Source organism: Heterocephalus glaber, unplaced genomic scaffold (genome assembly GCF_053883595.1).
Source record: "Heterocephalus glaber isolate CG9 unplaced genomic scaffold, H.glaber_assembly_v1.0 deba00001429, whole genome shotgun sequence".
Classification (NCBI taxonomy): Eukaryota; Metazoa; Chordata; class Mammalia; order Rodentia; family Bathyergidae; genus Heterocephalus; species Heterocephalus glaber.
Genome location: NW_028258294.1, coordinates 26,693,404 through 26,719,335, shown reverse-complemented (window position 1 = coordinate 26,719,335; position 25,932 = coordinate 26,693,404). Strand labels below are relative to the sequence as shown.

The following is a 25,932-nucleotide window of genomic DNA, read 5'->3' as shown; positions in this document are numbered from 1 at the left end:
TGAGGATGAGAAACAAATGTGAAAGTCACTAATAGCTTCTTTGAGGATAAGTGGACTTCTTTTTCAGTACTCTCTTCCTTTTCCCTCCCCACTGAGGTGGGCACTCACAGGGGTGTGAATTGATTGCCGTATCTCTGTCTGCGACATGTTAACTAGAAAGAAGCTGCCATCGTCTTGCTTACATCATCAGGCCACCAAATCTGGACCTCTCAAATAAGGAATGATACAGTAACAGGATTAATGGATTAGTTAATTTAATGGATTATTTTAGCCCTAGACTTTGAACAGGACAAAAATATATGCTTAAAGCCATTCAGGGAAGAAATACGAAAGCTACCTATCTGGAGGAAAATATTTCTTCAGAGTTCTCAGCAAAATCAGATTAGAATGAGACTATTGGACCTTTTTTCCCAGTAGAAATTTCTTTACAGGCAAAAAGAAAAAAAAAATCAACCTTTGCAGTGAGCTCTGGAAAGGGACCATGTTTACTGATTTGGGGATGAATACTATTGAACAGAAGGCAAAGTGACAGCTGAGCTCCACACCCTGACCTTGACCATCCTCAAAGGGGAAAAATGGAGTAGAAAGTACTATATGGCTAAGATTTTATGTTCCATTAACATCTATCTGTAGACAAATAGGAGCAAGAAGTTTAAAAGCTGCATTAAAAACAGTCTGCTATTTTCTATGTATACTTATGTATGCCTTATTTAATTCAAGTAATTTGACATCCTAAATTGGTACATGCACGGTTTATTTTCTGATAGACTAGAAAGTAGGGTATTCGCTAAAGATCTGCTATGACTGAGTGGATTTGATACATACTTTTAATTGAATTTCCTTTGAATTTGATGCCAACATAACTCTACCTTTCAATAAGCATTTGAAAAGGAGTAGTTGGGCTACTCCATCAGTCATTTAATGAACATTTACATCAACTTCTCTACTGCACATTCAGGCTAGGAACGGAAGCCTTTTCATTGTTGTTGTTCTTAAATCGTGAGTGTTTGGGGGATTATCTCTTTAAAAGTTTCAGTGGACTGATGGTCACTGCTAAGTTAAACAGGTAGATTATAAATAAGTAAAGTTATAGGATGTAATGATCAGATTGAGAGGGAAGGGAAGTACTCATGGGAAATAGTCTAGTGAATAATCAATTGGCTGTAAACAATAAGATTATTGAGGGAGGTTACATAATGAATTCAACAGAAAAGGACAACATTTTCTGTTAGTGATGTGGAAGATGAGAAGAGGGAGCTTCATAATGAGCGTCTTGTATTGGCCATTCTTGCTATAAAGAAAATGGAATAGAGCAAAAAGGAGAAACTTGTGGGCAGAAAATCAAGCCCTGAAGCACAGATAGAAAGGAGTACAAAGAGGGTGGACCCAAAATTGTTTCATCTGAATAACAGTCCCAATACCAAATAGCAGATGGCAGGTAGTCAGGATTCTTATAGCAGAAACTAAATTGCCATCCAGCAAGCGTTTATTGGGAACTATCTAATTGGCAAGGAAAGTGGCTATGCAACTAGAGGAGTTTTTATGGATCTCAAATATGTTAGAAACACTCTCACATGGAGGGAAAACATAGTGACCCAAGCTTGTTCTGGGACTAGCACAGGGATCCAAGGATGACCTGAAAACTCCAGAGATGTGTCATCCTAGAACTGCTTAATATCTTAAAGTCTCAATTTTGTAAATCAAGTAACAATATGTGTAACTCTCTGACTCCATACCTATACCATGCACGAGCACACAAAGTGTCCTCCATGAATGGACCGCTTTATGGCCTCTGTTCTGACATACACCATTGTCTTCCTCATCACACATTGCCTTATGCTCCATTGCATCATTTAGTGCTGGTCACAATTAAGTCTGAGGGTCCTGAATATCCACCTAGCTGATTTCAACTGTAGTGCATGTGACTTTGGAGAGGTTTTTAATGAGCCTACTTTTGAACACTCTTTCAGCATTTTTATTATCCCCATTTTGTAAATTAGGTAACTGAGCTAGTGTAAGTTTAAATAACTTTCCTTAAGATCTACAACTGGTGCACTACTTTTACAGCGGGTGCTTATCTCATCGATCTTAGCAGCCCTCCAAGGCAGCACTACCCTGATCTGAGTTCAAGGTATTGAGCAGACATCCAGCCAGACATTCCCATTAGCAGGCTTTTCTAGGTCATTGTTGTCTCCAAAATCCACATACTCCAGCACTATAAGTCTCCTTCCATCTTTGTGATTTTGAACACTTTTCCCTTTCTTCGTCTTTCCTTTCTTTCACTTAAAATAATGTTTTGATGACTATTATTTGTGGCAAGGGGGATCCCTCAAAGCAAAAAATTTTCACCAAGAAGACTTCTCTAGGATCAACAGGTGGTTTGCCATGTTTTAGGAGAGAAAAAAAATAGATGCTGTTTTGCTATAGTTGTCTTAGATATGATTCTCAGAGCATGCTGATAGATCAGTGCCTCATCTTTTTTTTCTTCTTTGAAATTATTCATTTGAGCTCAGCCTGGAAAGGAGACTCTATCCTAGTGATGGCAGACCTTTTAGAGATGAGTGCCCAAACTGCTACCCAAAACCCAGTTGTTGCAAAGTGCCAACACTTCAATCAAACCGTAATACTGAGGTTTTAGTTTTTACAAACCAACTCATACATTAACATCTTTTGTCTTAGAAGAAAAAACAAATAACATGTGTTCTAGGTTGGCTCCCACTGCTCTATCCTTTCCTTACCCATGGGGCAATCAACAGTACAAAACAGTTGTCAGCAGTATCTGTGTTATGGTCTTGGTTGTTCATCTGATATAACCTATGGAAATCAGGGATGGGGACATATAGAGTTGGGGAACATGTCCTTCAACAGAACTATTCTCCTTTTTCTATGTAAAGGCTTCTTGAGGGCTCTCAGTTACTTTGAAGGGAAGAAATGCACCTCCATTCTCCCTACAGTATTTATTCTGGACTTCCTTGGGTATTACTAGAAAAAATACACATATACTGCACACATATCAGACTTACACATTTTTACTTTCACATGCAGTAATTTTTAGAGGATAGTATAGGAAAGACAAACACAATATTATCTGGAATACTCTCACTCCCTAACCCAGGGGTGGCGAACCTATGGCACATGTGCTGCAGCAGGATGTTTGTTACCACTGAAAGCTCTTAAAGGTTCGCCATCATGGCCCTAGCCTATCTACTTGACAGAGGACAATGAGGAAGGAGCAGTAACATACTTTCACTTTCCATCTCCAAGGGCTTACTATTCCAGTACAAAGTCCAAGGTAACAGTGGGTCCCCAGTTGAGCACCTTTAGCTACAAAACAGAGGAGAAATAGAAAAATCTAAAACTGAAGTGTTTTTAAAATCTTGAATCAGAACAAATGCTTAGGCAGAGCTTTCACTTCTACAAAGATAGTTTTTAGTATAAGATATAGCATACCCTATACATCGCAAACCCTAAAAGGGCAGGGCAAAGGGAAAAAGATTATTCTTCTAAGTATAAGTGCTTACTTCTTATTCCCACTAAACTGTGTGATTATGGAGGGCAAAGGCTATGTCATACTACTCACTGCTGAATTCCTAGTTTCCGGTAAATAGCAGGCCTTTGATCAATGTCAACTGTAAAAACAATGTTATGATTTTCAAATATATAACCAAGAGAGCAAAGAAGAACCCTGAAACAACAGCTAGATATAGTATCTTCCTTCCAAGTCCCTTTTTAATTTTTAATTTTTGTCAGAATAATAAGATAAGAATTACATTCAAATATAATATATAATATCTTGATCATGTTTGGTCTCCCCCCGTTCCCTCTCCCTTGACCCACTGTCTCCATCCCTTTCTACCTCCCTTTTCCTACCATCTCTCCTTTACTTTGCTCTTTTTTAATATTTTGGATTTCTCATATAAGAGAAACCATGTCTGATTTATTTGTTTTATGTCTGATTTATTTCACTTAATATACAGAGATTCCTCAAAAAAATGAAAACTAGAAATTCCAAATAAACCAGCTATTCCCCCTTCTATGTCTCTTTCCAAAAGAGTTAAAGCATCATATTTTACTGATACACATATACCAATATTTATAGCAGTGCAGCACAACTCCTAATAGATAAATATTGGAAGCAAACTACCTGTTCATCAGTAGATGAATTGATAAAGAAAATGTAGTATTTATACACAATGGAGTACTACTCTGCCATAAAGAAATATAAACTTGAGTTATTTGTAGAAAATGGATGCACCTTGAGACCACAATGTTAAGTGAAATAAATCAGACACAAAAGCTTAAGTATTGCATGTTTTTTTCTTATATGAGAAACTCAAGGTATAAATAAAGAGCAAATAAAAGTTAGATAATAAGAAGTAGAGAGGTAGATCTTTCTCAAATGTAAAAGGAATCAAGAGATGGAAAGAAGGGGAGGAAAGAGAGGAAAAGGTGAGGAAAAAAAGAAATTAAGATGTGTCATGTATATGTACCAACTCCACACAAGGAAGGTAAATATTATGTACTGCAAACTTGTACTAATAAAAAATAAATAAGAAAAGGAAAAAAAGACATAACTCATAGCTACCTTTGAGAGCTATCCTCCCAATGTGTATAGTATATGTAGTGATTTCCAGTGGGGACAAAGAGAACCACAAAGCATAGACGACACCATCGCAACAAACCACTGATTTAGGGCAAAAACATCTCAGAAACAGCAGCCATCAAATTAATTTCCTATAAACAATACAGTGAGAACCAGAGTTGAGAGGCTAGATCTGGGTCTTAAGCAGGAGACATAAAGTAGATAGTTATTCAATGTAAGGCACTGAATTTAAATCCAAGATGTGGAGATTAAGATCCAAGATGTGGAGGTATGAAAGGTATACTGAAGATACCCAAGTTGATCTTATTATGTCAAAGATGTTTAAAACATAATTTGTCCACCTCCCTCTAAAATATACCTCTCTCTCTTCCTCACCAATTTCCTTACTCAGTGGATGCTCCTTGCATTGTTACTTGCATGAGAAACTAGGCACAATTCCTCACTAAATTACATTGATTTTACCAATTAAATGTTTCTGGTTTATTCCCCTTCTTCTAGACTTACTTAGTGTGTCTAGATTCTTGCCCTTCTTTATGTCTGTATTTCTGCCCTAGCTAGACAATTTTCTCTTATCTGGTTTATAGCAACACCTTCCTAATTGTTCTCCCATCCTCTTGTCTTGCCCCGTCCCTTTCAGTCTTCCTTCTCTAGACAGAATGATCTTTCTGAAATACATGTTTTCTGTAGCCCTTTAAATAGAACCCAATCATATAGAGAGTTAAATCCAACTGCATGACCTAGAATAGCTTGTGCTGTGCTAACCTGGCCACATGCATCTTACATCCGCACACTTTATGCTTCAGTGAGGCTGAATGATGCAGAGCCACCACAGTGCATGGCTAATCAGGTTCCTGGGACTTGGCTCTTGCTCTTCTTTTTGACAATCTTCCCCAATAATTATTTAAATTATTTTTGTTTTAATGTTTTTATTTACCAAAGTATTAAATGAAGAGTTTTAAGATGAAATAACAAGCTTCTGTTTCTGGGAAGGTGTTAAACTGTGTATCCTGAAAAATCATGTGATGTAAAAAACAAACAAACAAACCTGGAAACCTGGAGTAAAAAACCTGTTTTGTTTTGTTTTGTTTTTTTCTCTCAGGGAAAATTTTTTACTTTGAATGTATACATTTAGACATTTTTTTAAGTAGCAAAACAAACAAACAAAAAACTCTAAGCAAAATAAAAGATAAAAAGGAGATTATAGAACCATAAACAAATTGTTGTAAAATGTCCTATAAAGTCATCTATGGAGCTAGGTAAGGTTGAGTCATAAAAATTCACTGAGTTTAGTTTGGGATATTGTTGTTTAGGAGTGTGTGTGTGTGTGTGTGTGTGTGTGTGTGTGTGTGTGTGTGTTACATCAGTAAAAATTTTACTGAGTGCTGAAACCACAATGGCAGAATAGGAGCTACCAGCTTTCATCCCTTCCAAAAATAGCTCCGAGAAGGCTCAGGTGCCATTAAAGAAGCATCAACAACACAATGAAGTAAGAAAATGAAGAATATCCACACAGGAAAGATTGCTGGTGAGACATACACACCAGAAATAGAAACAGTGAGTAACAAAGAAAAGACTTAGGGGCTATTGGCCAAGTGGTAGGAATTACATTGGTCTCCAATGTCCTCCTGCTCCCCAGAGAACACTGGCATCTCTTGCCACTAAAGTAACCAACAGCTGTTATTACAAGGGAGCCCTTTCTGCCCACAAGAAGTAAGTTATTTTTTGAGCTTCTTTTAAAAGGAGCCATTATCTCTTTCAGCCTCACATGAGCTGCAATCTGGAGTTTCAGATGGCCCATGAGTGTCTACTCTGTGGCTCTGTGGCTGCACTGGGCCCACCCACATCTCAGACACTGGAGCTATCATCATAGCAAGCTAGTTCACACTCTAGACCTAGGAGCCAACCTGTTGCTGTCTATGCTCAGGGCACTGGCTTAGCCACCATAGAGAACTATGTCCCACCCTGACCTGGGAGCCATTCTCTCTGCACATTCCTGTGCCACCATTCTAGGTTCCCCCAACTGCTTCATAAGCATTTGCACTGCATGTCCTGTTATTAACACCATATCAGGGATGCTTACATCCCAGGCACCAGCACCTCTATTCCCCAGATCTCAGAGCCATAGGCCCTTCACCTGTGCTCATGTTTCAGGCTTTAGCAATGTGGCCACTCCTGGGGTACTTACTCATGAGATGTTAGTGCTACCACCACTGCAAGTGAGTCCACAAGCCAGACCTAGTGCCAGAAGGTATCCTTACAGCCACAACTTCTCCAGTGGGAGAAAAAGAAATTAGGAGGATTCCAGCAGCCACTGCTACCAAAGACAACAACAACCTTTGCTAGCCACTGTAGACATCCCAAAGCATTTGACTCAGTAATCTTCATCACCAGCTTTAGAGGATAGAACTATAGAAATACTACAGGGCTGTGCCCTCACTGGTACCAGAAGCACTGAACCCCACCCAGCAAATGGCTTTGCACCCTCCTGAGAGATTTTTCCACTTTGAAACTAGCCTTCAAAAGATGGGCATCTTCACAAAATGTGCAGACATCAACATAAGGCCATGAGGAACGAGAAAAAAACCAAGAAGGCATAGCACCACAATAGGACACAGTAATAACCCACTAGCTGATCCCTAAGAAATAGAGATATATAAACTACTTGACAAAGAATTCCAAATAATTGCTTTAAGGAAGCTTAGTAAACAAGAAAATAGAGAAATGATTCTCTGGAATCAGGAAAACAATAAATGACTAAAATGAGAAATTTAATAGAATGATAGAAAAAATATATATACTGTATATGCTTTCAGATGGAACAGTGAGCTTTTCATATAGACTTTTTTTAATTTTTGTTTTTATTAGTACATGTTTGCAGTACATAATATTTACATTCCTTGTGTGGACTTGGTACATATACATAACATATCTTAATTGGATGAAATCATATTTTTAAAAATTCAAACAGAAATTCTGGACCTGAAAAATATAATTAATAAAATGAAAAAAATGTGCAACAGAAAACATCAACAGCTGAATTCATCAAGCAGAAGAAGGAGGAGGAGGAGGAGGAGGAAGGGGTGAGGAGGAGGGGGAGGAAGAGGGGGAAGAGAATCTATGAACTCAAAGATAGGTTATTTGTTAGGCACTAAAATCAGTGTCTTCATTGCAGGGAGCTGGATGGATGCTTATTGAAGAGAAGATTAAACATGTCAATTTTAATGAATTTGTGGAAGCTAAAAAAAGGTTATTTGAAAACTGTACAATCAGTTAAAAAATTTAAAAATAAGATTAAAGAGGAAGAAAGAAAGCTTAATGAGATGCAATCAAAATAGCAAATATGTAAATTATAGGAGTTTATGAAAGAGAACAGGGAGACCAATGAGAAGAAAAACTAAAGAAATAATTACAAAAAATGTTCCAAACCCAAGGAAAGTGATAAATATCAAGATACAAGAAACTTAAAATTTTACAATCAGATTCAGTCTAAATAAGACTATACCAAGACACATTATAATTTATACTGTCAAAAATCACAAAGAAGAATCCTAAAAGCACCAAGAAAAAAGAAGTAATTCACACTGAAGGACATTTCAATAAGATTAACACTGGATTTCTCATCAGAGACCATATAGGCCAGGAGACAATGGTATAAGAAATGTGACCAAGAAATACAGTGACTGTATAAATGTTAAATTTATTACTGTGAAGAAAACATTGCCATTAATCCTCCTCAAAATATTTTTTCTCTATTTGAACACACTTATCCCATTGTTCTTACCCCTGGAACACAATAGTAAGAGACTTCAATACCTCATATTCAATAATGGACAGATCATTATAAGCATAAAGTCAGTTCAAATCCTGTATTTTATAGCAAATGAAGCTATTAGACATATTCCATCCAACACCAGCAGGATAATCATTCTTTTCTAGTGCACATGGAATATTCTCCAGGACAGTTTATATATTATACCACAAAACAAATCTTAACAAATTTAAGAAGATTGAAATCAGATCAAATATCCTTACTGACCACAGTGTCATGAAACTAAAATACAATGAGAAAAAGAATATAAGAAAATTCACAAATATGTGAATATTAAACATATTACTGAACAACCAATTGGTCAAAGAAGAAATTAAAAGAGAAATTAAGAAATACTTTGAGACAAAGAAAAAGAAAAACACAGTATACTAAAACTTATTAGAAGCACCAAGAGCTTTTCTAAAGGAAATTTATATCGATAAATGCTTATATCAAAAAAAGAAAAAGGATGAATCTAAATTTTTTAAAGCTAATATTATAGCTCAAGGAACTAGAAAAACTAAGCACAAAGTAAGTAAAAAGAAGAAAATAACAAAGAATAGAGAAGAAATAAATGAAGACTAGAAAAATTAACAAGACTTAAATTTTTAAAAAAATAAACTGAAGCAAATTTTTAGCTAGAATAAGAGAAAAGAGAAAACTCTAAAGCAGGAATAAAAGATGAGGTATTACAACTGATGCCACAGAAATATAAAGGCTTATGAGAGATTACTGTGAAAAATTACATGCCAAAAGAATTGAATAACCTACAGGAAATGGATGCATCCCTAGAAATACAACCTACCAAAATTGAAACATGAGAAAATAAAAAAAGTTGTACAAACCAGTAATGAATAATGAGATTAAATCAGCCATAAAAAAAATCTCCCACCAAGAAAAGTCCATGACCTGATGACTTCATTGTTGATTTCAACCAAACATTTAAAGAAGATTTAATCCCAATCTTTCTTAGACTTCCAAAAAATTGAAATGGAAGAAACACTTCCAAACTTCTTTTTTAAGGCCAGCATTAGTCTGATACCAAAGCCACACAAGCATACTGTTAAGAGAAGAAAATTCTTTCTTTTTGGGCTAATAGCCTTAATAAAGCTAGAAATAAGAATCCTTAGCAAGATAAGAGCAATTAAATCAGCAGAACATAAAAAAGATCATTCATTATAATCAAGTGGGATTTATTTTTGAGATACAGGATATTTTTGAGATACAGATACAGGATGCAAATCAACAAATGTGATATGCCACATTAACAGAATGAAAAACAAAAACCATATGATAACCTCAATAGATGCAGAAAAAGCCCTCAATCAAACTCAACATCTTTTCATGGGTGGGCCATCCTCTCCCACCAAGACTAAGGCCACTAAGACTAAGACAATTTAAGATTAAGACTACAGATCATCAAGATTAATGATGTCATCCATATACCCTTGTTACTATTGGGTCAGTATTACCTAAGCACCTATACTTGTAATCTTATTGGTTGATTATAGTTTTTAGCCATATTATACTCACACTTCATGAATTTGCTCTATAAAACTTTCTTTGAGAAGTGGGCTCATTGGCAACTGATTCGGGACCCTTCCTGTCTCCCAGGAGCTCTTCCTATTCCCCATTCTTATTCCTACTCCTACTCCCTATTCTTATTCCTCAATAAATTTTCCTATTCTTAACAAAAAACAAACAAACAAATTAGATATAGAAGGAATACATCACAACACAGTAAAGGCCATATTTCACAAGCCCATGGCTAACATCATACTCAGAAGGAAAATACTAAAAGTTTTCCTCTAAAATTAACTTTAACTATTTCTATTCAATATAACATTGGAAGTCCTAACTAGAGTAATTCAGCAAAAGAAAGGACCCAAAGCATTCAAATAAAGGAAAGAGTAACATTGCCAATGATTATAAATAACATGAAAAAAATAAAGACTCCACTAAAATATATTAAAAATGATAAATTCAGTAAAAAAATGCAGGACATAAAATCAATATACAAAAACCACTAGCACCTTCATACACTAAAATAAACTATCCAAAAGAGAAATAAAGAAAATAATCCCATTTACAATAGCTACAAAGAATACTTAAGAATAAGTTTAACTGAGGTGAAAGAACTGTACATTGAAAACTAAAAACTGATGAGAGAAATTGAAGGAAATATGAATAAATTAAGATAGCCTTTGTTCATGAAATGAAAGAATTAATATTGTTAAGATATGGAGGGAGGAGGGAGAAAGGGGAGGAAAAAGAGATGACAAAAGAAATTAAGTTGTGTTATGTACATTTACCAACTTCCCACAAGGAATGTAAACTACTGCAGACATGTACTAATAAAAAAAATGTCCATAGTACCCAAAGTGGTCTATAGACTCAATGCAATCTTAATCAAAATTCCAACATTTTTACTGAAGTAGAAAAATCCTAAAATTCAAATGGAACCACAAAAGTTGCAAAGGAGTCAAAGTAATCCTTAAGAAAAAGAGTAAATTTAGAGGCATAATGGCATCTATTACAAAGCTATAGTAATCAAAACAGCATGATATAGGAATAAAAAGACACAAATCAATGAGACAGAATAGAGAGCCTCATAATAAATTCATACATATATGGTCAATTGACTTTCAACAAAGTTGTCATGAATGTAAAATGGTACAAGGTCAATATCATCAATAAATGATGCTAAACAAAACCTGGATAGCCACATGCAGAATAAAACTAGGCCTTCAATTCACAACATTTACAAAAATCAACTCAAAATGAATTAGATTTAAAAATATCATAAAACTATTAGAAGAAAACATATAGGAAACAGCCTCATGACATTAGTCTAGGCTATGTCATGACTCCAAAGCAAAGAACAGGCAACAAAAGCAAAAACAGACAAATGAGATCATACCAGATTAAAACCTTCTGCACAACAAAGGAAACAACAGGCTAAAGAGACATCCTATGGAACAAGGAAGCAAATATTACATGCCATACACTTGATAAGGGGCTAATAATATATAAAGAATTCTAGTAACTCAATAAAACAATAATCCAATTTAAAAATGGGCAGAAAGTTTATTAGACATTTCCCAAGAGAAGAGATACAGATATCCCAATGGATATACAAAAAAATGCTCAATGTAATTTTGTTAGTTAATTTTCTTGTTGCTGAGACAAAATACCCAACACCCAAGGTTAAAGGAGGAAAGGTTTATAGGGGTTTGTAGAGGTTTCAGTCCATAGTCGGCTGGCTCCAAGGCAAGGTGGCATTGCAGAGGGGCATCACAGAGGAGAAACATTCATGGCATGGCAGCAAGCAACCAAATAAAGCAAAGCAGCCTTCTCTCTATATATATTCTTTTCAGGTTATAAACCTATTGATTGGTGCCACCTGCTCCCAAGGTGGCACGCACTTAATCCCAATATCACACCCTTAATCTGTATTCCTTAGCTATTACCACTTGAGGCTTTGGGGGACATCTCAATACAAGCCATAAAAAGTCATTAATCATATAGGAAATGCATATTAAAATCACAGTTCATAACTGTTAGAATGGCTGTTATCACAAAGATAAAGATAAATAAGGATGTGGAGAAAGAGAACTCTGTATGCCGAATGTAAATTAGCACACCCATTATGGAAAACAATATAGAAAGAAGTTCATAAAACATAAAAATAGCATTACAGTATGATTCAACAATTCTACTTTGGGGTTTATATATGAAGGAATCGAGCTCAGTATGTCACAGAGATACTTTCATTTTTATGATCATTATAACACCATTCATGATATTCCAGATAAGAAGTAAATCTAAGTGTCATCAATGGATGGATGGATTTTAGAAAAGTATAAATAAACAATGGAATATTATTCAGCCTTATAAAAGAAGGAAATCTTGTTATTTGTGAAAACGTAGATGAACTTGCATTAAGTGAAATAAACCAGACACAGAAGGACAAATACAACATCGTTTCACTTATATGTGGAGTGTATATATGTCAAACTCATAGAAAAAGAGAATGGAATAGTGATTACCAAAGGGTGGGGTGGATGGATTAGGGAAATGTTAGGTAAAGGGAACAAAATTTCAATTAGCAAGGAAGATAAAGTTCATGAGATCTATTCTACATCATGGTGACTACAGTGAGTGAGAGCATACTATATAGTTAGAATTGCTAACAGTATATTTCAAATGTTCTTATCTTAAAAAGGTAAGTGTGTAAGGCAATATATATGTTTGAGAGCTGAATTTAGCTATGCCACTAATGTGTACATATATCAAAACATCATGTTGTGAATCATAAATATATGATGTTTCTCAAATACATAAAATTGTTGAGGTAAATATTAGATTACCTTTATAGATTTCTAATAAGAGCTCATAACATATCAAGGTAGTTGTTATTATTTTAAGTTTCCAAGTGGTCTCAAACATCAGTGATGGTTTTAGGAAGAGTAGAATTCTTCCTTTGCTTAAGACAGTACTTAATGCTGTCTAATCAGACAATGTCCAATAAGGTATAAATAATATCATAAAAATTATGACAAAGCTATAATCTAAAAACATGATTTCAGGAATTACAGTTCTAGCACGCTCCAATAGTAGCAAAGGTAGCATCAATTAAGCAACAGCAGTTAGATGGAAAAGATATAAAATTACTCAAAAGAGGGAAAGTGCAAGAAAGTATCTTGCTGTGGACATGGAAGCTGCACTAAATCTGCACTGATTCTGGATCCCTGAGCTTGTATACTGTCTGTACTTGACCTTCCCCTTCCTGTGGATCTGATGCTCAAGGAGCTATCCTGACCCTCTTAGCCTCTGCCCTATTCTGTGTGTTGAATGGCAGTGGTAAAGGTCAATGGGGAAGAGCTGACCTAAGGTATGGCAGAGACTCAGCAAGACAGGTCAGGCGGAAGTGACCAGCCCATGCTCTTTGTCCCATTGACCACATCAGCAACCCTGGGGCAGAGAAATGGCCAGTGACTTCAGAAACATTCATGAGATTTAGGTGGTTCTGCTTCTTCCACCTGTTTCAGTTGCAATTGTTAGTTGTGACCTCCCTGTCACATTCTTGTCTTGCCAACTGGAATGCTTTCTAGGCCCTGTTCATGCCACTGCTCCCCACCAAGAGCGGCTGGGCTCTGGGCCCATAACCCAGAACCTTTGCAGCTGGAAATTCAGCTCCCATTTTCTGACTAGACTTGTGGTTAGAATTGTGCAAACTTTACAAGGTTAAACAGTTCAGTTTGTTCAATGACCCTGGACTTCTGAGTGTTTTCCTAACTTTTCCAAACCCCAAAGATTTATCTAAATTATCTAACTTGTGAGAACAAGATTGCTCATGAGAGAAAAGTGCTCCCTCATTCAGAGTGAGTTTTAGGATTGAGGATTCACTTTCTAGGGCAAGTCTATTAACTTTTGGCCAGAGGTTCAACCAAGGAATGAAGAGACATGTAAAATTTTTCAAACGTTGGAAGTGCAGTATATGTTTCCAGTTAGGCTTAATTCAATGGTTAGAGGAGTTGATAAAGATTGCATATCTCAGTGGATGTAAAAATTTTATTTTATTTTTTAACTTGGGCCTGAGCTTTCAGTGTGGTGGTTGAAGCCAGTTGTATATTGTGGACAGGTGGGTTGGGGGTTTGGGGTCTTGGGATTTAAGAAGAACTGTTTGAAAACATCTGTATGAAATCTCATGTTGAAATATTGCCTCTCTGTTACCTCTTTCTTCTACCACAGCCTTGGAAATAATGAGGTTCACAATTTAGGCCAATGGCAGTGACTCTCCAGAAACATGCAGCTGCTCAGAATTCTCATGGGGCCACATAGAGGGCAGATTTGGCAGAAATTCCCCAGTGCATTGTTCTCAAAATGTAACAGGCCAATTATGGCATTTCAGCCTCTGTTCTCTCCCTAGGATCCTTAAGAATAAAAATATCAGCAAGTCAGATACAGAGGTGTATCACCGAAAACACTATTGAAAAGTTAATGGGTATTGAAGTCTCACTCCACCCCAGGGCTTTCCAACAGCCACCCTGTCACCCTCCCTCCATGTATGCTTTCATTTTTTTCATTCATTTATTGAGCACTATGGAGTGTATGTTAGGAACAAGGCTCAGTGGTCAGTTCTGTGGGAGATGTCCCCCCGCCCTACCCGGGCTTCATATTGTCCCTGGAATCTTCTTTACTAACATTCTTCCTCTCTCTGTTTAATCACAAAGCTTCTGCTGAGAATTGTGCTGTTACACAAACAAAGATTGAGCAGCTCTGGAGGAGGGTAGAACTGTGTGAAAGATTGCAAGCTGTGCTCAGTAGAAATGTTCCATTAAATCTCTGTCTTTATCATGAGAACATTACAAGCTGTTCTCATTGTCCACACTCCAGCCAGACTGAATGGTGGCAGCAGTGTGGAGTCTGTCTGACACCCCCTGCCTGTTTCCTCCATCTGGAGTCAGACCTTGGGGGGTAAATAGTGTCACTCTCACCTCAAAGTGGGCTTTACCGTGGTAGCAGGGGAGCAGTGTTTCTTCTTTCCCTCAAGATAAAATCTGCCTCAGAGTCCTGTGCATTCATTTGGTTCTAAGGGTGAACCACATTTTTGACAGGTAGTACCAAATTCAGAAATGTGAAAGCCAGTGTTCTTAATGCTGCCTGGGTGGTCTTGTAATATCATTTCAAATACATCATTCAGATGCCCATGACCCATGTTTTCTCATTTTTAAGCCAAAATGAAAATGTTAACTTGCTTCATGCCTGATACAATACCTGAAACTTTATAGCTATTCAAAGAATCTATTTATTGCATGAAAAAAATCAAGCAAGACATGGAATATGGTACATAAGAAAAGGAATATATGTCAGGGATGAGAGCATGAGTTCAATTTAAGTTCTGGATATATTGAAATAGAAATTCTGAGGGCAGCCAGCTTAGGTAACCAGTTGATAGTTAGAAATGTGAACCTCTAGATTAAGAAAGTGATTAAGAGCATTCTGCCTTCAGGAAGCCTGCCTGTGTTCACCCATCCTCAGCTCAGTGTGATATGCTTGTCTCTCTCTCTCTCTCTCTAACAGTTATTCTCTCTGGTGATTTTTATTTATCTCCATGATTAGAGCAGAGGTTACTTGAGACCAGTGGCTATATATGGTGTTGATCAGTTATATCCCCAGTACCTAGAGGGACTCTGTCACAAGGCAGATACTCATTAATATATATTGATTGAGTTATCAAATGAGTAGTAGTTTTAAGAAAGCAAATTAACTTATTCAAATCCTAGGCACTGTTCTTGATCTACTCTCTCCCTGCATCCCAACCAGGGCAAAGTCATTCCATTCTGCCTCTTTCTGCAGGCTCATGAAGCTCACCTAGTCTATGAAATCAGTCCACCTGGTCTAGGAAGGATCCATCTATTTCACCTTGCCTCCCATCCCCAAATTCATCCTGGATTCCTCTCCCAAAGCAACCTTGGTACATGGAAATGTGCTTCAGGTACCTTCTCTGCTTCAAAGCCTAGAATGATTCCCCATTTCTTTCAAGATAAAATTCAAACCCTTTCTGAGGAGCAGCATGTAAGACCATTTAGAATCTAATTTCTACATACTATTCTGACTTTCTCTCTTATACCCTTCCATTTTAAAATTTAAAGCTCTGGAGTTAGAAAAACTTAGGATTCCAGTTCAACTACTTATCCAAAAAAGTTCAAGGAGAAAGATATTTATCTGGACCTCAGTATCATCAATTACACAATGGCTAAAATACTAATACCTATTTCTGAGATTATTATGAAGGTCAAATAAAAATAAGACAAAATATGTGAGGTGCTGATCTTAGTAATTGGTACATAGTGAGGGCTAAATAAATGTTGTTATTTTTATTAATATGAACATTCTTTTTCAAATATTACTTGCTCATTCTCCTTTGTATCCTATCTTGTACTATTTCTCTTATTTTTTCTTCTTGGTTCAACTAATTTCTCAAGATTTAAGACTCAGCTCAGATTTTATCTAACCAAGAAGGCCTTTGTTGAACTTACTATTCTAAGTGAAAGTTTTACAGATTCCTTGACAATTGTGTGTCTAGTTCTATTTGTATATCAGCATTTTATGGATATTTATTTCATATGGAGTTATTTTATAGTTTTTAAATAATAAAAGTAAATTGTTGAACTCATCTACCTGTTTCACTATACTAGGATCTCTTCAAATGCAAAAGGTCATTTAGTATGATATCTAGCCTATAGCAGGTATTCAATTAATACTTTATGATAAAAGGGAGAGAGAGAGGGAAGGAAAAAGAATGGAAGGAAGGAAAGAAAGAACCTTTAAGAGAAGTAGGGATGCAAGAGAAAAATGGGTCTTGGAAAGAAGATATTCAGTTTAAGAGCTATTGAAATGATTATCAAACACATGAGTTTGTGGTCAGAAGCTCAAGAATATAGGCCAGGAGCAAAGATACAGACTTGGGAGATGCAGCCCATAGGTGGTGGTTAATGGCATCGAAGGGGATCCAGATGCCTTGAGAGGATATTCAGAAGGAAAAAACAAGGAAGACTTCATTCCTAAAACACACTAATATTTAAGGAGCAGACTAAAGAATGTACAGCAAAGGAGAATGTGCTTCTTTCCTCAAACCTAGGTATAGTTACAAAATCTCTCCCTTGTGACCCGAATAACTAAGATTTCAAGATGCAGAACATTCCATCTCTCCTTCAAGGGGCAACAAACTAGGTTAAGTAAATATTATTGAGTCATATGCCAAACAGCTGTGTCCTTCTTCAGCCCTATTTCTCATCACTATTCTGCATGAGGCTTTGGCTTTTGCCAAGTCTCTCCACCCTGCCCAGTTACATACTCTGTTTTTTCCTTCTCCACCCCCACACTTCCATCTTAGAGGCTTTGCTTATGCTGTCCTCCCATTTGGACTTCCTTTTTTCTCTTTATTTATCCAAAGTCCATTCAGCTCCCAAAACTTTACCTAAGATCCCTCTCTCTGCTATAAAGTCTTCCACAGTTATTCCAGTCCTCACTGACATCCCTAATGTCTATAGATCAGTGCTACCCACACTTATATTGCTTTGTTTGTTTGCTTGGTTGTTTTTACATTGTCTCACCAGTTAGGCTATTGTTCCTTGATGAAAGAAGCTTGGCCTAAGGAACTACATCCAAAGATGCTTATGTTTTAACTGCCCAAACTCATAATAGAGCTAGAGAGCTAGAGCGAGTGTGTGCACTCTTCCCTTCTGCTGAATAGCTTTCCCCCACTTCTTCCCAGAGACTTCCTGGCTGGCCTGGGATTAGAGCTCTAACTTTGGCCTGGGTGGCCTGGCATCTTGTAGGTGAGTGGCTTAGCTACTGAACATTAAAAGGTCTTGTGTGGACTAAAAGAATTAAAACAACTTGGAGGGCCGAGTTTTCAGAGAGGTACCTCTCAAAGCCAAATTTAGCAAAGATAGTTCACCCCTACATCAGCCATTCCCTTATAAAATCAGCGAGGTGCAGGGCAAAGAAACACTATTGGCAGACAGAATGCTTTTTCTTTTAAATGTGTGTCTTAGACAGACATAAATGTAGGCATTGGCAATCCTAAACCCCTAACTTTGGTATCTTGTTTCAGAGTTGTATATTGGGGATGGATCTGCCCCTGGCCAGAGGAGAATATGCCAAGGAATCCTCAGGTAAGGATGCTTCTCTAGTCTTTGAGGAAACTGGTGTGCGGTAAATAAGGCCTCGTGGCTGCAGCTGCCCTGTGGGACCCATTAGAGCACTCACACTGTGTGATGATGACTGGGAACAGGAAGATCCTTAATGACAAGATACAGGCCAGGCCTCATACTTGGCCTAAACGCTAATAAGTTCACAGAACTCTGGGTGTTCCCAGAACTCTGGGTGTTCCCAGAGCCTGATAGAAACCTAATGTTTTCATTTCATATGAAAATTCTTCCAGAATAACCAATTTAAGTGGACTTGCTCAATGCCAGTTCTGCTTTCACAGGAGTCTGCATTGCCAAATGGAGAATGTGTTCAAGGAAGAGGGGACAATAACAATAGCCACCACCTTGTGGGCCACTTCAATGTGTCAGCCAAGGCTGTGGGGCATTTATAAACACCGTTGCCCCCATGAAAAGTAGCTGCTTTTACCTTTGTTTTACAAGGTAGCGAACAGTGGTTCAGGAAGATAAAATAGGATGATGGTTAAGGAACTTGGAGCAACACCGGGTTGTTTTCAAATCCCAACTCCACCATTTAATTCATGTAAATCTTTTCTGAAGGCCTACTGTGTGCACAATGACCTAGGGAGGGCCCATTTGTGAATAGGACACGAAAGATCTCTGCCATCTCTTAGTTGACATTTGGTAGTAGATTGGGAAAGGGAGAGAGTAGGACTGATGCAGCAATTAGACAAGATAATTTCAAATAGAGATGTTATAAATAACAAAGTAATATGATGTATCCTAGGTCACATATCACTTATTTGCTGGCAAAAGCTGCTTAACATTTCCAGGCCAGTTTTTTCATCCATAAAGTGACTATGCCAATAGCATCCACCTCATAGTCACTATAAGAATTATATAAACTTTGAAGTTCCTGGCATAAGTAGGTTTACTAAGTGCTGGCTCCTTGTTATTATTGAGTCAAATCACTGCCACTCAAAGGATATGTCCTTCCTATGAATACATTTGTCATTGATTTTAGGTTGTTTGTTTCCAAGTCATTGCTGTAGAGGTTTGCAGTGCTTTCTCCCTTTTTATTGTCCATTCAGCTTTATTCCCCTTCCCTCTATCTCCTAAGTTCTTATGTTGGCTGTGACAGAACAAAAACCCTAAGAAAGTACTGCTGACTTGGGGTGAAGCTTCAAGTGGGGAAAAAGAAAGAAAGAGGGGGAAGGAAAGAGGAGAGGAGGAAAGGAGAGGCTGAGAGAGAGAGAGAGAGAGAGAGAGAGAGAGAGAGAGAAATGTAGGAAGTACTAATGTAATAAGCTACATGTCTGATTTTAAGTAGCCTTTATTCTAGACTCTTTTCTTCCTCTACCCCAACCTGTCTTCTGGAATCCCCACTATTATATCTATTCCATGTGGATTTTCAATCTTCAGGAAAGAGAACATTATGTAATGCAAGTATCTCACTTTGAGGAAAGGGGACATCCATTACTCACTCAAGAGAGGTGAGACTATCAGGTGACTGTTCGGTGCTGAGTCTGAAGGGTGGGCCTAGGTAGGGTCACTCTGAGGAAGGGTTAGGAACCAGTGTGTGGGAGCAAGTGTGTGAGGCCAGAGGGTGTAGGAGAAGCAGTGCCTGCCTGGTCTTCGGGATTCCCTTGAGCCCATGAAGGAACTTCTGTAAGATGGAGAAAAAAGATAGAGGAGAGACCATAGCCTCCTACCTCAGTCCAGACCTGGTGGGTCCTTTTTGCCCCTTTGGGCTTATAAAAAGCCAGATAGGCCTAAGTTCAAATCTACTTCCACTCTTACTACCATTTTGATCTTGGGAGGTGAATCTTTGTTTGTCATCTGTAAAATGATATACAACTAAAAAATCAAAACAAAAACAAAACTATGCAAAAAACCAAAAGAAAACCAAAACTGTCTTTGGTTTGTTTGATGGCTTGTTCCTTCTTCAAATGAGCACTGGCTAAGCTCTCACCAGGTACTGTGAACATTCAGTACTCAATATATTTTCCTCTTCCTTCATTTGGGTATGGAAGCCATAAGACTAGTCTAGCCCAGGTTGAAGTGATTGGTCTCCAACACATTCAGAATAGTCATAGCCAAAGAGGAATATAAAAAGGGTGGTATGCTATTATGCATGATGTTCATTGATTTGATATACATTTGTCAAGTTTCCCTTGTGTGCTGTGACGGGGATGTGAAGAAAACCAAAGCTCAGCCCCTGCTGTCCATGCCTCAAGGTCTAATAAAGTAGTCTTAAGAAAAAAATGATAGGACCAGGTTAGAGCTGTAAGATATTACATATTTGGAGAGGAAACAAATCATATTCTTAATTCTTTATAGAAAGGCAGGGAAGGAATTTTAGAGGTGGTGACTGTTGAGCTAAAGGATATATAGTTTTCCATACTGAGTGGAGTACTGAAGAAAGCAGATATTGTAGGTAGAAATAACAGCTTATGCCAAGACTAACAACACAGAAAGAGCAAGAGTTCCAAATGATCCAAGCCAGGGTAAAGAAGGGGAGTCATAATGAAGGGAAATAAAAATATAGTTGTCATCCAAGGAATAGGGACCTCAGCTCAGCTATGATGATGCCCTGTATGGACTGAAGGGCTTCCCATTCTACTGCAAGGGAACCGTTGGACTAAAGAATGCATGCCTGCATGAATGAACGATCTCTAGGACACTCAACCATCCCCAAAGTGCTCATGTAATATATTTTACTTAAAAGAAAGGAAAAATTGTTGTGCTTCACAAAGTGAGTTTTAAATATTTTTTTCAAAGGATATCATCCTTGGAACCTGACACCGTTTGGTCAGGAATCACTTCATAAGTAGTAGTGCTTCTTGGAGAGCATGATGGGGAGAGTCAGTTGGAGCCCCTGGCTTCAGCACCCCCAAGAGCCAGCCAACAGTCTAGGACATACTGTAGGACCAGTGATAATTTGCTTTTCACAGAATCCTGCCTGTCTCTTGCCTATGAAAGGGCCCATGTCTGTATTGATAGCTAGGAGATAAGAAGTTGGAGGTCTTCAAATCTGCATTTAAACAGAGAAGCCATGCAGCCCATTACAGTGGGTGGAGTTCATGTTCTGGAGTTGGTCTCTGCTCATTCTAAATCCACATACTGCCACTTAGTAGCTGTGTGACTTCTGGTAAGCTTCCTAAACTCTCTGAAGCTTGATTTCTATATGTACAGAGTGCTCTCATGTTTCAGCTTGTCCAGAGACAGTGCAGAATTATTGCCCTGATGTAATCATTTATAGGGCCTCCTTTTACTCTCAAAAGTATTCCAGTCTGTGTGATAAATTATTTGACTCCGCTATTCATCTACCCCTGCCTCTCTTCCAGGGTTGTTATCCAGGTGAAACACATTAATATTATTCTAGTTGGGACTAAACTTAAATTTATATGGAAAATATCATAAAATGAAATGAACTAATGTAAACAATAGAAGAAATGTATAGTTCACATAACTGAAAATGATTATTTTCAATTCCAGAGCTATGGAGCTTATATTTATATTATTAGTAGTAGTAGTGACAAACATAGCATTATCATCACCACTTTTCTTCTTCTTTGTTAAAGCTCACCTAAAAGTGTGGTTACTGTGAGGATGGCAGAGAAAGCAGAACATGGAATTTGGAGCCAAGAGACTTCTTAGCTGACCCTGAACTCTCCTGAAAAAGAGTTCCCTTGCCATACACGATAGGATTTTAGAAGGATCAGATGAGATCCCCTATGTGAGAACGCTCTGCAGATGCAATAGGAATTGACCAGGGTGAAGGACTGCAGCTATGGCTCATAATAAAAGCTTCCTTTGTTTCCAAACATTCTCAGGACTGACATCTGATCTTCATAGTCTGTAAATACCAAAAGAATAAATACAAGTGGAGTTCAGAATTGGTGAGCGTTGAGGATCATATAGGATGCCCCCAGAAGGTGAACTTGAAAGGGGAAGAGAAAGGATAATGCATCTTAAAGTTACAAAAATCATACATGTCATAATTGTGATGATAAAGACTGTTCAATTATTAGATGCTGGTAGTGGCAGCACAGAAAGGAATAAGGCATACAGGCTTCAGATTGAGTGAACTTGGATTTGAAGATGAAATGAGATTTTGTACTAAGGTGTTTAGAACAACACCTGACATAGAAAGTGATCAATTAATAAAGGTATTACTGTGATTACTTTTAACCAGTTCTGGGTCAAGCACCATGCTGAAGGATGTTGTTCCCAACGCTTATCCCCCAAATGCTAAGAGACTAGGGACTGGCTCCTCACTTTTGCTCTTTGGTTGGTCTAACAAGTAAGGGTATTGACTAACTGAGCAACAGTAGGTTGCAGCGGTGAACCCAGAGTTGGCTTCTTTCTTTTTTAAATTAATTTTATTGGTGCAATTTAGATATACAGAGTGATCACATTCATCATAGGGAATTTGTACTTGTACATTATATATCTTGATCCCTCTTTTTTCCCCATTCCCCTCACCTCCCTTCAACTCTTCTTCCTCTCCTTATTTACAAAAGCTTTGTTGCCATTTTTTCCTTCTTTCCTGACTTTTTTCTTTTCCCTTCCTTCCCTCCTCCCCTCCCTAGTACCCGTTCCTTTTGAACAATTTCTTCCTACTTCACAATATCTATTTCTTAGGCCAGGGATTTAGCTCAGTGGTTCCACCACCTGCCTCACAAGCACAAGGTCCCAAGTTCAAAACAAACAAAACAAACAAAAAACAAACAAACACAATATCTATTTCCTTGGATATAGTTGATTTTCCTCTAGCTTACTCCCATGAAAAAACTTTTCACCAAGATGAGACATATTTCCTTGGAATTTCAGGGCATCAGAAGCATGCAGATCTCATGGTGAAAGGAGCAGAGGGAGGAAATATGGCTTCTTCCTCTACTGCTAGAGGTGCTGCCCTGAGTTTTTAGCATTTGAACTTTTTGTTTGCATTACTGATGTAAGGGAAACTGTGGTTAGGGTCAGAAGTCAGGCCACAGGAGATACTGCTCAATCCTAGCTGTCTGCATCCTGGAAGCTTAGCAATGGCCATGCAAGAGTAGCAATGGTGTCCAGATGACGTCTTGGGTGTTAGAGGCTAGCTGTCACCTGAGCATGTGGTGCAGCTGTTCGGCACCCTGTCAAAAATGGGTCAGTCTCATAAAAGGATTGCACAAGGGTACTCCTTTGTGGTGATGATCAGTTCTTTGAGTGTGTGTGTTGGTCACACAAATTTATACATGATAACATTGGACAGAGCTAAAATATACAACATACATGCACATACACAAGTATATGTAGAAAGTGATGAAATCTAAGTAAGGTCTATAGATTATACTAATATCAAGTTCCTAGTTAGTTATGTAAAGTGCTGCCATCAGAGGAAAGTGGCAGAAGCTAGGTGAAGGGTACATGGAACCTTTCTGTGCTATTTTTGTGACTTTCTAAGTCTATGATTATTTCAAAGTAAGAAGCTTTTAAATTTTTTAAACTTTTTATTGAGTATAATTAACAAAACCAATTTTATTTAAAGTGTACGACACCGTGTTTTGAGATACATATACATTGTAAAGTGACAACTACAATCATGCTAATTGATATATCCACTACGTCACATATTTACAGCAGTTCTTAATTTCTTCCACTTAGAAACATTTTATAATAGCACAAATAAAGAAGTATTAAAAAAGAAAAATGTGTTCATCATCTCACTCCCAGAGGCAGATTAAAATAACTATTCTAGAAAATTTCTTGATATCTCCAAACATTAATACACTTTCTAAAATAAAAAATTGGCAGTGCCATATGTACTGTTTTATGACTTGTCATTTCACTTAACAGAGTGTAGTGGACACCTTTTCACCTCGATAAATTCATATCAACATCATGATCTCTTAACTATATAATTGATAATTATTTTTCCACCTCCACTACCTTCCCTTATTCCCTCTCTTATTTCCTTCCATTTGTCTGATAATACTCTCCCTTCTACTTTCATGTTGTCTTTTTCAGATTCCATATTTTAGGAAAAAACATGCAATATTTTTCTGAGTACAGCTTATCTCACTTAACATGGTTGTCATCAGTTCCATATATCTTCCTATATAATTCCATTTTTCTTTACTATTTTATAATGCTCCACTGTGTATATACCACATTTTCTTTAGCTATTTATCTATTGATGGGCACCTAAACTGGTTCCATATCTTGGCTATTGTGAATTGTGCTGCATTAAATGGATACATTGGTAACCCTCTAATGTGATGACTTAGATACCTTCTGGAATATACCAAGCAATGGTATAGTTGGATCAAATGGTTAAAAGAAAGGTTTTTTTTAAAGTGAGTCTGGTTCTACATGAGGTGATTTTCTGGTATGTTCCTTTGCTTACATATGGTGGATTGATAGGATAAATAAATTAGTTAATGCATTTAAAAGCACCTCAAACAATGCCTGGCACAATAAAAAAAACACATTTAAATTATTTTTCCTACTTTTAGAATCACTTGATCTACTTTGAAGATAGTTCTCTTCAACAACCAACATGGTTCTTCTACTGAAGCCTTTGGAGGAACACCCCATTTCATAATGACTTGTCCAGCCCTATTGTACCTGAAAGCAGTAGTTCTCCCTTTGTAATCACATGCAAATCATCTGTAGATCCTGTTAGAAAATGTAGATTCTGATATGCTTAATCAGGCTGTCAGTAGGCTGCTGACTAATATCTGATTAGCTGACAAGAGATGACAAGAGTCACCTTATGTAAACATGTTCCATAAATGCTCCAGAAAGGCTAAGGGCACTCCACAGAAAAATCATAAAATCCCAGGAGAGTGATGATGCAACCCCTCCCTTGCCCAATAGGAAAGGCACTAGGGAGGTGGGCTACATTGCTTTGCACAAATTATTCCATTAATTTTCTTTTTTTCACTCTATTATTGTGTATTTTGGTCTCAGTGCTATGCTAGACTCTGAGAAGTAAGAGAGGAGTAAAATATGTTCTCTTCCCTCATAAAGCTTTAGTGAGAGGTAGATAATTACAGGTTTATAATTACAACAGTGTGTCTTGTTTGCTGCAATAGAAATGCAGATATGTTCTAGGAGTATAGAAAATAGGATTGTGATCAGACCAGGGGATCAAGAAAGGCTTCCTAGAGGGGGTGATGAATTACAGTGAAATGGCTGGAATTAGAAAGGTGGGCTGAGAAGAAAGGAAAGGAAGTACACCAAGAAAGGGACTCACTGTGAGCAATGGCATGGAACTTTGAGAGGTGAACACTTTTCCTTGAAACTACCCCAAATCAGCTGGAGCTGGAGCAAGTCTGCTTCTTGGAGAGTGGAAGAAGGTTAATAACAATAGGTTGGGGAAATTCTGGATTAAATAAAATTGGACCACTATTTTGCTGCAGGGCACCTCAGAGCCTTTGATATGCCCTCCTATTTCCTAAGTCTCCCAGGGGGTTATTATGTACAGAATTTCCCAGCCACTGGTACAGAGACTCTTTGTTTCAGGACATCTTGTGAGACACAAATTCTCTTGAACACACTTGGGAAACATTGGGCAATTCAAATAGGTTCTGACCAACATTCGTGTTTATTAGACAAAATAAAGATATTTTTAGGAAATCCAGAGTTATGGATAACTCTTTCCTTTTCTAGAACTTCATGGTAGTTCCTGAATCACATCATCTTAGTTTAAACTGGCTCTCTCCCAGCAGGATCCATAGGCAGCACTCCAGGAGTTCATCAGTTTAGCTCTATGCTAGCACAAGGGCTCTGTCTGGCCTTCTGGGCTCCATTAGTACTTAGTCTTTTCTTTGGCCACCAAATGACCTTCCAAG

The 25,932-nt window shown here is 37.5% G+C and overlaps 1 long non-coding RNA gene across 1 annotated transcript in view; it reads left to right on the top strand.

Annotated features, from left to right (window-relative positions):
* The window catches only part of LOC110344271 (uncharacterized), a 222,320-nt gene extending 199,540 nt beyond the window's left edge, over window positions 1–22,780 (top strand). Inside the window, exons 4-5 of the long non-coding RNA XR_015451655.1 lie at window positions 18,037–18,097; window positions 21,676–22,780. This is a non-coding gene — a long non-coding RNA (uncharacterized LOC110344271). The remainder of the gene's footprint in view (window positions 1–18,036; window positions 18,098–21,675) is intronic.
* Window positions 22,781–25,932: the final 3,152 nt, after the last annotated feature.